General features: G+C 38.7%; 1 protein-coding gene across 4 annotated transcripts in view; it reads right to left on the bottom strand.

Annotated features, from left to right (window-relative positions):
* Positions 1-14,354, bottom strand: part of GAB1 (GRB2 associated binding protein 1) — an 86,508-nt gene that overhangs the window by 66,321 nt on the left and 5,833 nt on the right. The gene's annotated exons all lie outside the window — the stretch shown is intronic.

Here is a 14,354-nt window from a genome sequence, read left to right as displayed (position 1 = left end):
AATGGCCTGGTACGGCAAACCCAAAATGGCTCAGATATTAAAAATGGCAAGTGACATTGCAGTGAGAAACCCCATGGGGAAAGTCTTATTATGTCTGAACCAGGTTCTTGTTTGTATATACATATTAAATCTACATGCCCACAGATGTTAAGGAAAAATGGCACTTGTGGTATAAATAAGAATGAAACAAATAAGGTACCTTCCCATGTCCCTAGTCCTTGCAAGCATGCTAGGATCAAGCACGCTAGGATCAAGCCCTCACCTACCCCCAAAATTGATCTGGTCAGTTGAGGAGCAAGATGAGACAAAAGAAAGAAGTACCTTGAAAGCACAACATGATATCACAAGCAAGAACAGTGGTCACAAGTTTTTGCAAGTCCCTGGCCAAACCTATCAGCGCTACCAAATCTTGAGTCTAGATCCTCATAGGCGAATCCTACCCATGGTCAATTCTACTGTTACTAAAGCAGTGTGACCAAGAAGGGCTAAGAACAGAGTTAGGGCCAAATTTCATGCACCAGTTAAGAATTGGCTGTTTGGTTCAAGCCAGTATGTGAATTTAGCCCTATGTCTGTTCTTGGTCATTGTTTTGTTAGGCTGTAGGCTTCTAATGTTTATAACACTGTCAAAACAATTTATGTATCACACTATAAAGTCCAACCTGATAATGAATCTATAATTACTTACTCAGCATGACATTAACCCCTAAAAGCACAGCATCATGTTAACGTCATTAGAAACAATTAGTGCCAATTTTTTCTATCTGCGAATTGCAGGAACCTGAAAACTGCAGCCAATGGGGGATGGGGAGCCCAGTTCTCCAGTCCTCCATGTGCTATCAAAACATTGCCACTAGTCAGCAATGACTAACCTTCAGTGTCTAAAACCAAAGCATTGTTCTTCAATCAGCAAATGTCATCGTTTATAGAAAAGGAGCCAAGGAAGTCTTAATTGTTCTGTATTAAGGCAAAAAGCCATGCTGACATAGCTTTAACATAGCTGAAGCAGGTAACATCAGCAGATACATCTGAGATAGGTACATGGCAACAGTCCAAGTCAGAGACAGGTGCACTGATGCCTACTGACTTCAGAGAGCTTAACCATGCCTATCTCTAGGCTGCACTGTGGTCATAATGGAGCTGTTGCTCACAAGTGCACAGCAGCCAGGAGGTCACTGAACCCCCATCACAAAACACCAACAAACAAACAAGGCAACCACAAGGAGCCAGGAAGGCAGAAATTCTGCGTAGCTTATACTCCACTGCTATCAATGAAACCACAGTCCAGCAGGACTCTTTTCACTGGTATAATTCTTTACCCCACACCAAACTGATTGGCCTAGAGTCTGATGCTACACTCTGGTAAGATCTTTTTGGAACTACTACAAAATGATAAGCAGAGATGAATGTGACTGGCCATATCCCTGCAATAATGACACTTGTACCTATGCGATTCCTAGCTGACACATGGTCACGTTAGACTAAAGAGCCTTCCGAGGTCCATCTCTGATTAAGTAAAGCTCTACATATTAGGGAAATATCTTCCTGGAAAAGTAATGCTGGTTTTATTTTGATTTGCTAAAAGAAAGTTATATTAAGTCAGGATCTGTTAGACCATTCTTGTTCTTGTTGGTGTACTGAAATTTTTGGACTAGAGTAAATATAATGGCTTTTTTTCCTAGTATTCATTCCATGACAACCCTCCTCTTTCCTTCTATTATCCCATATATGCCTCAAAAATTCATTGAGAATTTGTGTGGTACAACTTCAAAAGACAACATGTGGAGGGGGGGTATTAAATGAAAATCATCCAACCTTTGCACAAGTGCAAGCACTTCTTATTTCCATAAATTTACCTTCTGATTCAAGAAGGCTTTCAGAGTTGTTTGCCTTTGGTTGGTTTCTAATGCTTTTAAATGTAAAAAGGTTCTTTAGGCAGCTTCATAGAAATAGTTCTAGCCATTTGCAAGTAAATGTAATTTTCTGCTTCACATTAGACATAAAATTATTGCAAGCATCTACTGAATTCTATTGGTTATAGCAAGCAATCAAATAAGTGAAAGGGCAGTCCTTAAAAGGTTTGCTTTAATTAAGAAAATATAGCATTCTTGGAATCACCAGGATACTACAAAACAGCTCAAGCATCATGTCTTTATACTATCTCTCAATTTCATTAAAGATTCTACAATGCACAATGGTTCCATTTAGACATTTACTGGCATCTTCATAAAGTTTATGAAACCACTGATAAGCTTCATGGCCATATTATTCTCCCTCACTGGCTTGGAGTAAGCAGAAGTTCCTGTTATGTCCAACAGGAACAATGATGTTAGCAAACAACCCCAAAGAACAAAACAAAACCATCAAGACATTAGGTTGCTAGTTACTCTCTGGAAGGTTCTATCAATAATTACTTAAGGATAACTCCAGTCCAAGACATATTTTAAATACATATAGACTAACTGAAACTTCTGAGTATTTCTGGGCTCTTTCAACCATTGGTCTGACTAATGGGCGGGGGTTGCCTTTCTAGAATGTAGGTTTATACTGAGTTTATGGTCCTCCTTTTCCAACATTCACAGTTTATGCATATTGCACTTTACCATGCTTCTTATCTATAATAATGATCTGGTTCGTGTATCATGGTCCCTCTGGAACCCTCCTTACGGGGTATAAGCCACATGCTAATGCCAGAACTTTTTCTTATTGTGCTATTAGAATTCTTTCAGCATAGGTTTCCTTAATACAGGGAGGTCAATCTGATTTCAATATGTTTCCCATCCTGATCTTTATACACCCTCCATTTACAGCAACATACATAGTTTCTGTGTGCCATTTAGTACTTAGCCATTCCTCATTTTTTGTACTCTGGAGCTAACTGTTCCAATAAGCCAGCATTCCCAATATCGAGAAATTGCTTTCTACACTTTTACCCTGCCTTTTAAAAATCTTCTGTGCAGACACAAATCTTGTAAAGCCATAAGAGATACATGCATTAAATTTTAATGACTTTCATCTAATACAGTAAATTATTCAACAATGCAATTTCTTTCAGCTGATTATAATAAGGCAGATAGCAATCTGTAACGCAATGATATAAGTTTGACCCTTACCAAACTTTATTGCACTAAATCCAGAGCTCGTTTATTAACAGATGGTCAGCAAACCAGTTCATCTAATAATGGAACAAGACCATACCAAAAACACACCTACTCAGAGGACTACTGTATTAATTTAAATGTATATTATGAAAGAATCACCTACCCATCCACTGAAAAAAAAACCTCTTAAATGTGAGAGCCATAGTATTAATATTAACACTCCCTCCCCAACTACTAATAGAAACCCATTTAAAATGGTTGGAAATGCAACATATTTTATTTCCTCCCCAATTCCGAAAGTGCTAAGACATTTCAGCAGGTACTGCTGAAAATTAACTTCTACCAACTAGCAAGCATGACATTCCAGCTTATACAGAGACATCTGAGACACATGAACCATTGGCATTCTATCCCTAGATGTAATACCTTAACACCTCCCTCAACTGATTCAATACATTTGAAGAAGGTGGGAAGTGGGTATACTCAAATAGCTCTGAGGTTTCAAGAGTTTTAATACCAGATCAGGAATTTATCACACAAGCCTTATTTCTTCCCCTTCTTCATATGCAAAGAGATGGATAGCTTTATCTGGGACTACTTATCTGTTCTCTCTCCCAAGCAAGATGCTGGGGGTGGGTGATGTTGGGGAGAAGGGGTAAGTTGTTGCAATATGATGTGCGTGTACCACCTGGCCTGTGCCCCTGTAAGCTTTCCTGCTGTTTTCAGGTGAGGCAGAACACACTGTCCTGACAGGTGAGGCAAAACACACTGTCCCTCAGTAAATAGAATGAGTATGGTTTAATATAGATGTCTGATATTGGTTCATTTGCCACCTTGAGTTCCTTGTATTGGTTTTTCTGAATATGTTTTGTTTCCCTTGTGATTGAGGGAAAGTTCATACATTGCATTTTAAGAATAATCTTTCAAAATCCAAATAAGTATACAACAACAAAACAATAATTTGAGAATACCAGTTCAGCATAAAAGCATTCAACCGTAATTAAAAACTTTTGAACAAATGTCTTCACAGCTATGTTTTAATGCACTGACATACCCAGTAAAGTATCAGAACCTGACAAATCTGTTGACAGATGATTCCACAAGATGGGTGCAATCTCTGAGAAGGCACTAGACCTTGTGCTACCAGCTTAGTTTCATGAGGCCAGGGGATCTGAAGACATGGCAAGTGCAGAGCTGGAGTATGCAAAGGGGGAGTGATCCATAACATCCCCAGAGTTTGAAAGGATAAGACCAGCACCGTGAAGTGAGCCTGAAAACAAACCAGGCAACATTCAACTAAAACAGCCATAATCCTGTAAAAATACTGAGCTCCCACATTTTGCACCAACGAGACTTTCTAGAGACACTTTCAAGGGCAGCCTCACATACAGTGCAATACAGTAGTTTCAAATGGTGATAACTAGGGCATACAACAACTGTGGAAAGCTTCACCTTTATTAGAAATGGTCACAGCTTGAGAGGAAGCCAAAGATAGAACAAGGTACTTCTCATAACTGACATCACCTGCACATCAGTAGCAAGTGTGCCAGATCAAGGAGCACCCCCAAGCTACAAACCTGAACTTTCAGAGGGAGTGCAGCCCCCTCTCAGCCAGGCTGTAACTCTTTGTGCTGAGTTCAGTCATTCACCATCAACAGTACTTCCAAGAGAAAAATATTTGGATTAGGTTTCAACTTGTTTTGTCCCATTCTTTCCCTCACTGCTGCCAGAAAATGGTTCAGTACTTTTACCACCTCCCTCAGATTAGGTGAAAGTAAGTGAGAACACAGAGTATTATCTTCACCCTAATAATGCTACATACAAATTCACAGATGATGTCATCCAGAGGAAGAAAATCAAATACAAGGCTTCAATATTTAATGCTTTTAACTAGTTTAGGGTGTGAACTAAGAATGTGAGGAATCTTAACAGGGAAGTGAAAATTCAAGATTTTCTCTACACCATCAAATCAGAGCTGGTACCAACTCAATCTGACACAAGATGAGCCAGCATGTGGACTTTCATCTTTAAAATGGGCTGTGACTTTATTTTCCTTTTTCCCCCCTTAGAAAAATTTAGCCACCACTCCATAATTTATACACATTTGGAGTGGAGGCCCAAGCATGAATCTGAAATAAATGTCAGAAAATTCTAGGTGGCCAAAATGGAGTGTTTACATATGAAGTCAGCAGAGGATGCTTTCACACTTAAGTTAAATAAATACTACAGCAACTACTACAAGAACAAAAACAACTGAAATTTAAAAAGCCAGGGCCCAATTTATACGATTTACAATTTTTCCAAATTGTTCTAGAGATATGTAATTCTTGACTCAAAACTTTGCACAAATACTTTGAAAATTTCATAGAAGCCAACCTCCCTCCCCAGCAACTGGTCCACTTTTGGCCATCATTTTGGAAATATGTCAAAGGTCGACCAAACTCAAACAGAATAAGTTCTCAATTGTAACACAGACATAGTGTAAACATGCATGGAATATGTGTACAGTTCTAGTAACTACATCTCAAATAGGATATTGAACAGCTGAGAAAGGTGCAGAAAGGCGCAAGAGGTTGCACCATCTTCCCTATAATGAAAGTCTACAATGTTTCAGGCTTTAGGGGTTAAAGAGGATAATAAGATGGGGAATGGGACACATATGATAAAGATTTTTTAAAGTAAGTGTGGTATGCCAAAAGTTGATAAGAAAAATATAAATTTCCTTCCTCTCATATAATATATAAACCCTGCAGTCATCCAAAGAAGCTGAGTGTTGGGAGATTCAGGACAAAATGAAATAATTCACATTATGCAAAACTGAATTAGCTAGTAGGAAATGTAGTGACAGCTGCCAACTTAGAAGGCTTTAAATGTGGATTATACAAACTCATGAAGGATAATGCTGTCAACGGCTACTTGTCATGAAGGCTGTGTTTTCCTCTATAATCAGAAATATGGTTCTGAACACCAGAGGAACAGAAGCAAGAGGGTGCTATACTGGCACTCATGTTCTCTTTGTAGGTTTCCCATTAGCATCTGGTAGGCCACTGTATAGAACAGGATGCAGGACTATATAGGCTTCTAGACTATCCAGTGGGGCTCTTCTGAGAATTTACATACCCAGCTTTATAATATAAAATTCCTTTGAGAAACAGCTTTAAGTTGTAAGCTGAATTACAGCACTTCTTATGTCAAAGGAGGTTCTGCCCCGCTTCAAAAGAGCAACAGAGATCTGCATTAGCATGGGTCACTGGCTTTTACCAGTCACAAGGGGGGAAATCAGCACTATGCTACATCAAAAGTTTCATCCATGTTTTATGAGCATCTGTTTTTAAATGTGGGCTAGATTCCAGAAAAGAATGTCAATGTGAGAATAGCCAGATTGCTAGGCTCTCTGTAGGTAAGGACACAGAAGCCTTGCTGTGTCTCTTGGTCACCATCTCTGCTTTACCATGAGCAGTTCCTGGCCTGTGTTACCTCAAAAGCCCCCTTACCTTGACTGTCTTGTCCTACAGAAAGTTTGTTTTTTCTTTTATCATCTCCTTTTCTTATCATCAGATTCTTGATGTGCAGTGGAGCATATCCTGTCTGTGCTGCACCCAGCCATTGCTTTGCATCAGCCTTCACTTATTTCCTGCCTCCCTTTTTGATGCAGTCTGAAATCCTCCCTACCCTTCATGTCCCTAACTCTGTCTCACAGGAGTTCACTTGGACCATCCATCCATCCATCCATCCCCTGACTTCCTGTTTTTCAAGATGCCCCAAGGCATCTAACAAAAATATGGGGTGTCCCAAAAAGAATTGACATCATTCGTAGTCTAATAACATAGCCAATGATGTCACATTTTTGGAGACACCCTGATATTTAACACAATTCTAAACTATACAAGATTAAAACTCATTACAGTAAACTAGACAAAACAAAGAGGCAAGAGAAAAAGCATTAACATAATCAAAGATTCACTGTATATAATGAAGGCTAAATCAATGTGTTATCAACAAGTAAATGCCCTCCGAACAAGCAATATCTTCACAGAGTGTCTAAATCCAAACAGTAAGGGAGCCAGATGGATGCCTTTCCATGGAAGAGAATTCCAGAGCCCAGGTGGTATCACCAGTAAGTCTCTATTTGTGTGACCATCTCAGACTGTGAAGGCACATGGTGTAGGATCTTATGCAAGAGTCTGTCTCAGCAGGTAAACTTGTTAATTATTCTTACCATCAGCTAACTCTTTTACAAGCCAAGACCTGCACAGACCAGTAAGTCCTCTGAGAAACTGCCTCAAACTGGTGTTCATCTCAAATAGGAAACCTCAAGTTCATTGAGCTAAAGCTTTACACCAGCAAAACGCATGCCACTTAACACCATTTTTTATGAATGAATTATAAAACCCATATTGGTGGAGCACTAATTCCTGATGAAATTACTTTAATCTCAGGTTTACAACAGCTACATTATAATCAATCCAAAAGGGATAGCAAAAAGCCCACAGAAAATAGGTAGCTGCAAAATGTTATATGTAACCCATACTCTAATCCCTCCATATTCTGTAAAGCCTTTGGAACCTGTTTTCACAAAGAAACACCAAAAAGCTGACTACAGAAATAAGACTTTGAAAATGCAACATGGCTATGAGGTCCAAAAGACAAAGATCTTCAAGCAATCACCTTCCATCCCATAATTAAGCAATGGCTGACCTAGAAGGACAGTGGGTTTGCTCTTATATGTCTCAGCCTATAACCCAAAACTGACTTCTTTCATGAAGCACAATGCGGAGGAGGGAAATGCACACAATTCCAAATACTAGCAAGTACATCTTGACATTCCAGTTAATGCCTGCAGAACAGTATGAAAGATTCACTCTGAGAAGATGAAGAAAGGAAAATACCAGTCTGCACCAAGCATACTATCCACATTCTAGCAAATATTACACAAATGATGAGAACTGTTTACCTACACAGTTAAGAGAGCTACATTAGGTAGAAAGTCTATCAATATAGTTTAAATATATAAAACAAGCATGAATAATCACATGCTATAATTCCTCAGAGTTGAAGGATTCTGAAAATGCAACCTCATATGAGAATGTAAACAATGCCTTCCTAAATCAGACCAGAGTCATTATTTGCAAAAACTTTCAGCACTGGGTACTGTTAAACAATGACCCACGGACCACAGAATTATGGAACTGGAGAACTAGAAGGAACCGTAGATGTTATTTAGTCTAACCTGCTTTACAGTGTGGAAACTTACAGCTTGCCTAACAGAAGTCCCTCCAGTGTCTGCTTAAATGCCTCTGGCAACGGAGAACCCACCACATCCTGAGACAGTCTCTTCCACAGCCATATAACTCAGCAGTTAGTTGAAAAAAAAAACTCAATTTTATAAACGGTTGTTTGATATTGATGTGGCTCAGATGAGTTCAGAAGACATGACAAGTTGTGGTTAATCTAAAAGATGGGCAGAAACTTCCTCATTTGCAGCATATGAACATGAACCCTTTATGAACAGTTTGGCTCATTCTCTTAACACTAAACTATGGGCTAACATGATGTGCAAACTGGCTCTCTCTATGTGCTCACAGTGGCATTTTCCTGGCATGAATTTTATTGAAACACATGCAGAGAAAATAGAAAGATGACTGTTCCACTTGATAGCCTACATACAAACTACACTGTTTCCTAGATATCAGTGCTACCAGCATAAGAAATGCATGTTTGAAACAATGTATGGTGTGCAGAGAAACAAGACTCAACTTGTAGCACTTGGGGAAAACAGTTTAAAAAGCTAATTTCTTTTCTGAAGTAACATTTCTTTTTCTGCCATTTCAAAAGCAAACCTCAATAGGCAAAAAGCCTGGCACAGCAATTATGGTGCTGTCCCTTACAAAATATGTTTTGTCATCATATAATTAAGACTTTCATAATCCAGATGCACAAAGGGACAAGCTAGGTGTTTCCCAATGTTCAAGTGCTTAACTGCAAGATCAGTCAGTTTTAAATACACTTTTCACAATGCAATATAATTTCCTCTTTTTAAAACAGCTTCTAAAAGATATATTTTGTCAATACAGAAGAACAAAACAAGACTCTTGTCCAAGACTCTTGCCTTGAGGCTGTCTGGGTGGGGGGTGGGGTGGACAGTCATAAGCAAGACAACTCTTTGAAAACAGTTTTCACAGCTATTTGCTGGCAGTCAAATGACTACGTTACATTTTAGGGTCTCAGTTACTTTGCTAATGAAACATTTCATACAGTTTAAAAAATGCCACCATGATTTTTCTCCTTCTTGTGTGTTTTAATATTTCATGTTATACAAATGTTCTACATATGCTGCATTTATTACATGATAATACAGAGATAGGGAAAGTTGATACAATTGTTGAGATATGGAGCTTGATAGAGGAAAAAAAAGGTTGGTAACCATGCTAGGGCTGCTATGCACCCAGAGGAAGAGATCTTCTCCCTGACAATTAGTTAATACATACATGGATTTTCTTTTAGTAGAGATGAAAGTCATCAGAGCTTTACTTGTAATCTGAAATGACACATTCCAAACACAAACATATCACCTCAGTGAGGGCTAGACCATTGGCAACTAACCCCTCCCATTTCGGTGTGGCCTCACCAGTTCCCACATGCTCTCTTTCTTCCTATACCCACATACATCACAGACTTGGCCAGTGCAACGTAGTAACTCTCCAACTTTCACCCTTATCATATTTGCTTAGAAATCACTAGACAACAGTAAAGGCTAATCCTGCAATATTTCCCAATTATATGATGTAAAATGTTGCAAATCAATAAAAACGTCTTCAGTTACCCAGTTGTGAGATTTTTTTAAAGCACTAATTATTGTAATAGAAATATGGAATGCCTAACTAGAAGTTGTCAAAGGTAACGGTTAGCAGAATAAGGTTGCTGCTGATGAAGTAATATTTATCAGAGGAATTTCAAGAACTATGGATGGCAAATACCATCTTTGAAAAGATACTCATTTTCCTTTCACACAGAGAAAGAAATAGCACTGGTCCTTCGGACACCATTTAAAACTGAACCAGGTTTTTCCCTTTCAGAAATACTATTCATATGCAAATACATGACAACCTAAAACACCATCCAATGTGGGCTGCCCATAACCCTCCAAACATGGCCAATACAGACACCCAGCGAAGAACAGAATGAGCATGAAGGATTGGTATTCCTCCCAACCTCCAAAACAGTCAAACAGCCCATTGTTGCCAAGATATATCATATCCAGTAACTATTTTCCTTCTCTCTACAACCCTGGAACATGCTCCATGGTTGGCTTCAAGGATGGTCTTGTGATGTCAGAGCTGCAGCTGGTATAGAAAGAACTGCATCGGCCATGATGGTGGAGGAAGGATGTTCCACAGTCAGGATTCCAACTTCAACTTTTCTGAGGTTGGAGCTGGAACAGATTTTCCTGTGGCCATCTAAGACAGGATCTAGTGCTATAAATCTATTTTAAAAGGCAGTGTGTAGTGCTTGGAGACTTGGATGGGGAACTCAGGAGATCCAGGTTCTGGTCCACACTCACTTAGAAAAATACTTCTAAATGATAAGAATATATGATGTTTCCATAGCAACAGCTCCGCGTGTGTGTGTGTGTGTGTGTGTGTGTGTGTGTGTGTACATAATTCCCATCCACACAAGCACATTCTGTGATATCTGTACATTTCATGGTATATGAATGGGTTACATTATGTCTATGACAAACCATCCCCTAGCTCCTAGAAGTTGGAAGAAGAGTGCACGACTCTCCATCATCTCATACGCCTTGATTTCTTGCTTTCACTTTCTCTCTTTCACCAGGAGTCTCATGTTCCACGTGTGCTAATTCTCCTAATTATGCAAAATTAAAAATGAAAATAACACTACAAGTCTTGAAGGGATGTGATGTCAGTGCTGAACATGCAAGCTCAGATTATTTAGGATACAGTCCTATATATATTTAGATAGAAAAGGCCTACAACTTTAGCATGCTCCAGCCAAGCACAGAATTGTACTCTTAATGACCTATTCACAAGCTTGTTTTGAGAGCAAACACAACAAAAGACTACAGAACACCTTCCGTGTTAAGGGTTTAATCCCACAAATGTTTAGACATAAAAAATTAGTTTCCAGCATTCTTCAGCAAGGGGATTTTTCTGTCTAAACATGCTTAGGATTGCATCTTTAAAGTTCTCCATTTTAGCAATAAAGCAGTAGTATTGATATACATGTGACAACTTTCTTGTTTACATGAATTCAGGTTCTTGCAAGCAGCTTGTCATTTAAGAAAGTGCCCCTAAGCAAAGTTGCTGAGTTACACCTGGATTTTTGGAATTAAGCTTTCCTTTGAAGAAATCCATTCTTGAAGGGAAGGTCAACACTACAGCTTCATGTGGGGTTCAAGGTGTTTGCAAATGATGTATTCCAATACAGATGAGGAAAAAGGATATCTGCACATAGCAGAACACTTTAAAGATCCAGTTGTCTAAGAAGTGGCTTTTCCATACCTACCCACCCCAAATTCTTCTACATATAAAGCAAGATATCAGAAAGAATATGAAACTATTTATCTAATTGAAGGGAGTTTGTTTTCAGAATAAAGAAGCAGTCATCAAGTGAGCCCCCACTTGCAGTCTGAGGTGGCATAGCCCAAGTCCAGGTTTATCATCCCTATGAAAGTTAGCCACAACATTTGTTTTGTTTGATTCAATTGGCTTGTAGCATGATTTTTCCTTGGTTTATCTGCTCTTTCCCATCTATTCCTTTTTCTAATGACCATTTCATTTTCTTTGTGACCACACATTCCTGGGACACACAGGGTTAGGTGGGCTGTCTCACATGATAGGAAGGCAAACCTTGCCCCTTTATCACCTTAGTGAAACAACCTACTTTATCTTGAAAGTCTTCCGATATCAGTAATGACATTGTTGCGCAATGATACCATATACCAGAAGCACAGTTGGCAAGAAACCGATGTAGAAAGTTAGAACAAACTACAACCTAGCCTATTTACTTTTATTTACATTAACTAGTTTTCAGCAAAGCCCCCAAAGCAGCATTCAATAACATTACAAAGTACAATATAATTTTTAGTACTAACATTTCAAATCAAATAAGGTGACAAAAACAACAGGGTAAACAACAATAACAATAATCCCTAGCTCGTTGCGGGAGGAACAGATTGGTGTAAACCAAAGGAATGCCTAAATAATTTTTTTTACTAAGAAAACATAAAAGAGACAGACTAGGTGGGTCTCTTAAGCCAGAGTTCTAAGTACAACAACTGAGAAAGCCGGATTTTATGGCTATGTGTGACCAGCTAACATAACTAGCTGTTCACATAGCTAAGAAATATCAAGATCATGAGACTGCATCAGGGTAACTGTAAAAATACCAGGCCAAGACTGTTTCCAAAGTGGCTAAGTGGTTTTCATATTGCATTACCAACCGGCACCTTTAAAAATATGCTGGCAAATACACTGGGCCCAACAGTTATTTTATTACAAACAAGAAAAGTTGCTAGTGGTTCTTCCCAGAAATTTTCAGCACACATTTAGGCACTTTTATAAAATTGTCTCATATGCAAAAATATTTTTGCTGATTGATTAATGGATAGATATCATAGTTCAGTTTGAACAGAGTTTTTAAGTCTGGAAGAAAATATGCTAAAGTTATTTAAGATGCATTGAGACAACTGAATTTTTCCAGTTGTAAGGAAGTTTTGATGTAGTAAAGCTTCAAATGCTTAGAAGTTGATTTGAATGCTGTGTCAGACTGAAGGGGGAGGAAGAACCTGAAAAGCACAACAGACCAGATGTCTGCCTAATGGCTTCAAAGTGTTTCTTTCTCCCACTCTTTAAAACCACATATAACAAGTGCAACTCCAGATTTATCCCCTTCAGTCCAGACAGAATCCTGAATTTTTCTTTGCACTTTTATGGTTTAACTAGTAGGGTGTGAAGTGACAGTTTTCCAGATATATATGTCAGTGAGCTTTACAGAAAGAGTTATTTCCAGTAGCACTCAGTCGTTCCTTTTCCCTCCCACAAGGGAGCCCTTTGAATAATCATCAAAACAGGACTATGCTTTCAACAAGTTTCTTCAAGACATAGTTATAGTTACTAATGCCACATGTTTTGGTCACAGGATTTTTAACCAGCTCTTTGTACAAAGTGCACATGATCAACCTTATAGCTGAAAGTTGAATGTTGACATGAAAGATATACCTTTTTTTGAAAAAATGAGGCTTAGCATATATAACCCCCCATTGCTTTTTCTCTGAAAAGGACTATGTTTCGGCCAAGTGGCTTTCAGAAATTTATACAAGGCTTGCGCAAAAGATATCAATATAGGGCTCACAGTTCAAAGAACAGGACAAAAGACTGAACCATGTATGAATCTATCAGTGTCTGGGTCTTGCTTTTGTGTCAACATGCCATCAGGCATCTTTTGAAAGAGATTACCCTACAGATTTCCTGATTCCCTACAGATATCTCAAATATTCTTTAAGGTCTGGGTGTTTGACCCATAAACAGTGCACACCTATGCATGTTTAGAAAGAAAAATGCAGGCTGGGGCGTTCTGGGAGTTGTAGGACTTTCTTCATGTATAGGATTGGGCCCAAAGCCTTAACAGCAGGGATTTGCCTGTTTCGAATACTGCCTCCAATATCCCTCCACTGCAGTTTCCAGCAAGGTTCAATCAAGGGAGCCTTCTTGACCAAGGGTACTTCCAGATGGGGAGTTCCTAGTGTTGCCTTTCCAGAAGTTATGTTATACTTAATCCATCCTTGATCCTTAACAAATTTTCTGTGGCGAAAGTAAAGATGGAAGAAACAATGGGAAAACACAAGAGGACTATGAGATGAAAACATCATCTAGAATAGGGCCACCATGGCGTTATGATTGAGCTGTGGTGATGGCTGCATATATATCAAATCTGGAAGCACCTCAGACCTGTCAGAGGACAGGAAAGAGGCAGGGACTGTAACACAACTATGGGATTCTCTTCTTTTCAAGATTTACAAGTCTGAACCTGAGCATTTTTTCCAACAGAACTTAACATGGAATTTTTGTGCCTGCTGTTATTTTGTGCCTGCAGATGGAGAAATTATAATCCATCCTACTTTACATCCTTTGGATATTTTAAATATTCTTACCTGGTGTAAGTGTTTGAGATGAAACAAGACAAATATACACATGTGTATGTCACATAAAGAAACACCCATTTCAATAAGAAT

This window comes from Varanus komodoensis, unplaced genomic scaffold, assembly GCF_004798865.1.
Source record: "Varanus komodoensis strain SLA01 unplaced genomic scaffold, ASM479886v1 scaffold21, whole genome shotgun sequence".
Taxonomy (NCBI): domain Eukaryota; kingdom Metazoa; phylum Chordata; class Lepidosauria; order Squamata; family Varanidae; genus Varanus; species Varanus komodoensis.
The sequence above is the reverse complement of the archived record's forward strand: the minus strand, read 5'-3'. Positions and strand labels throughout refer to the sequence as shown.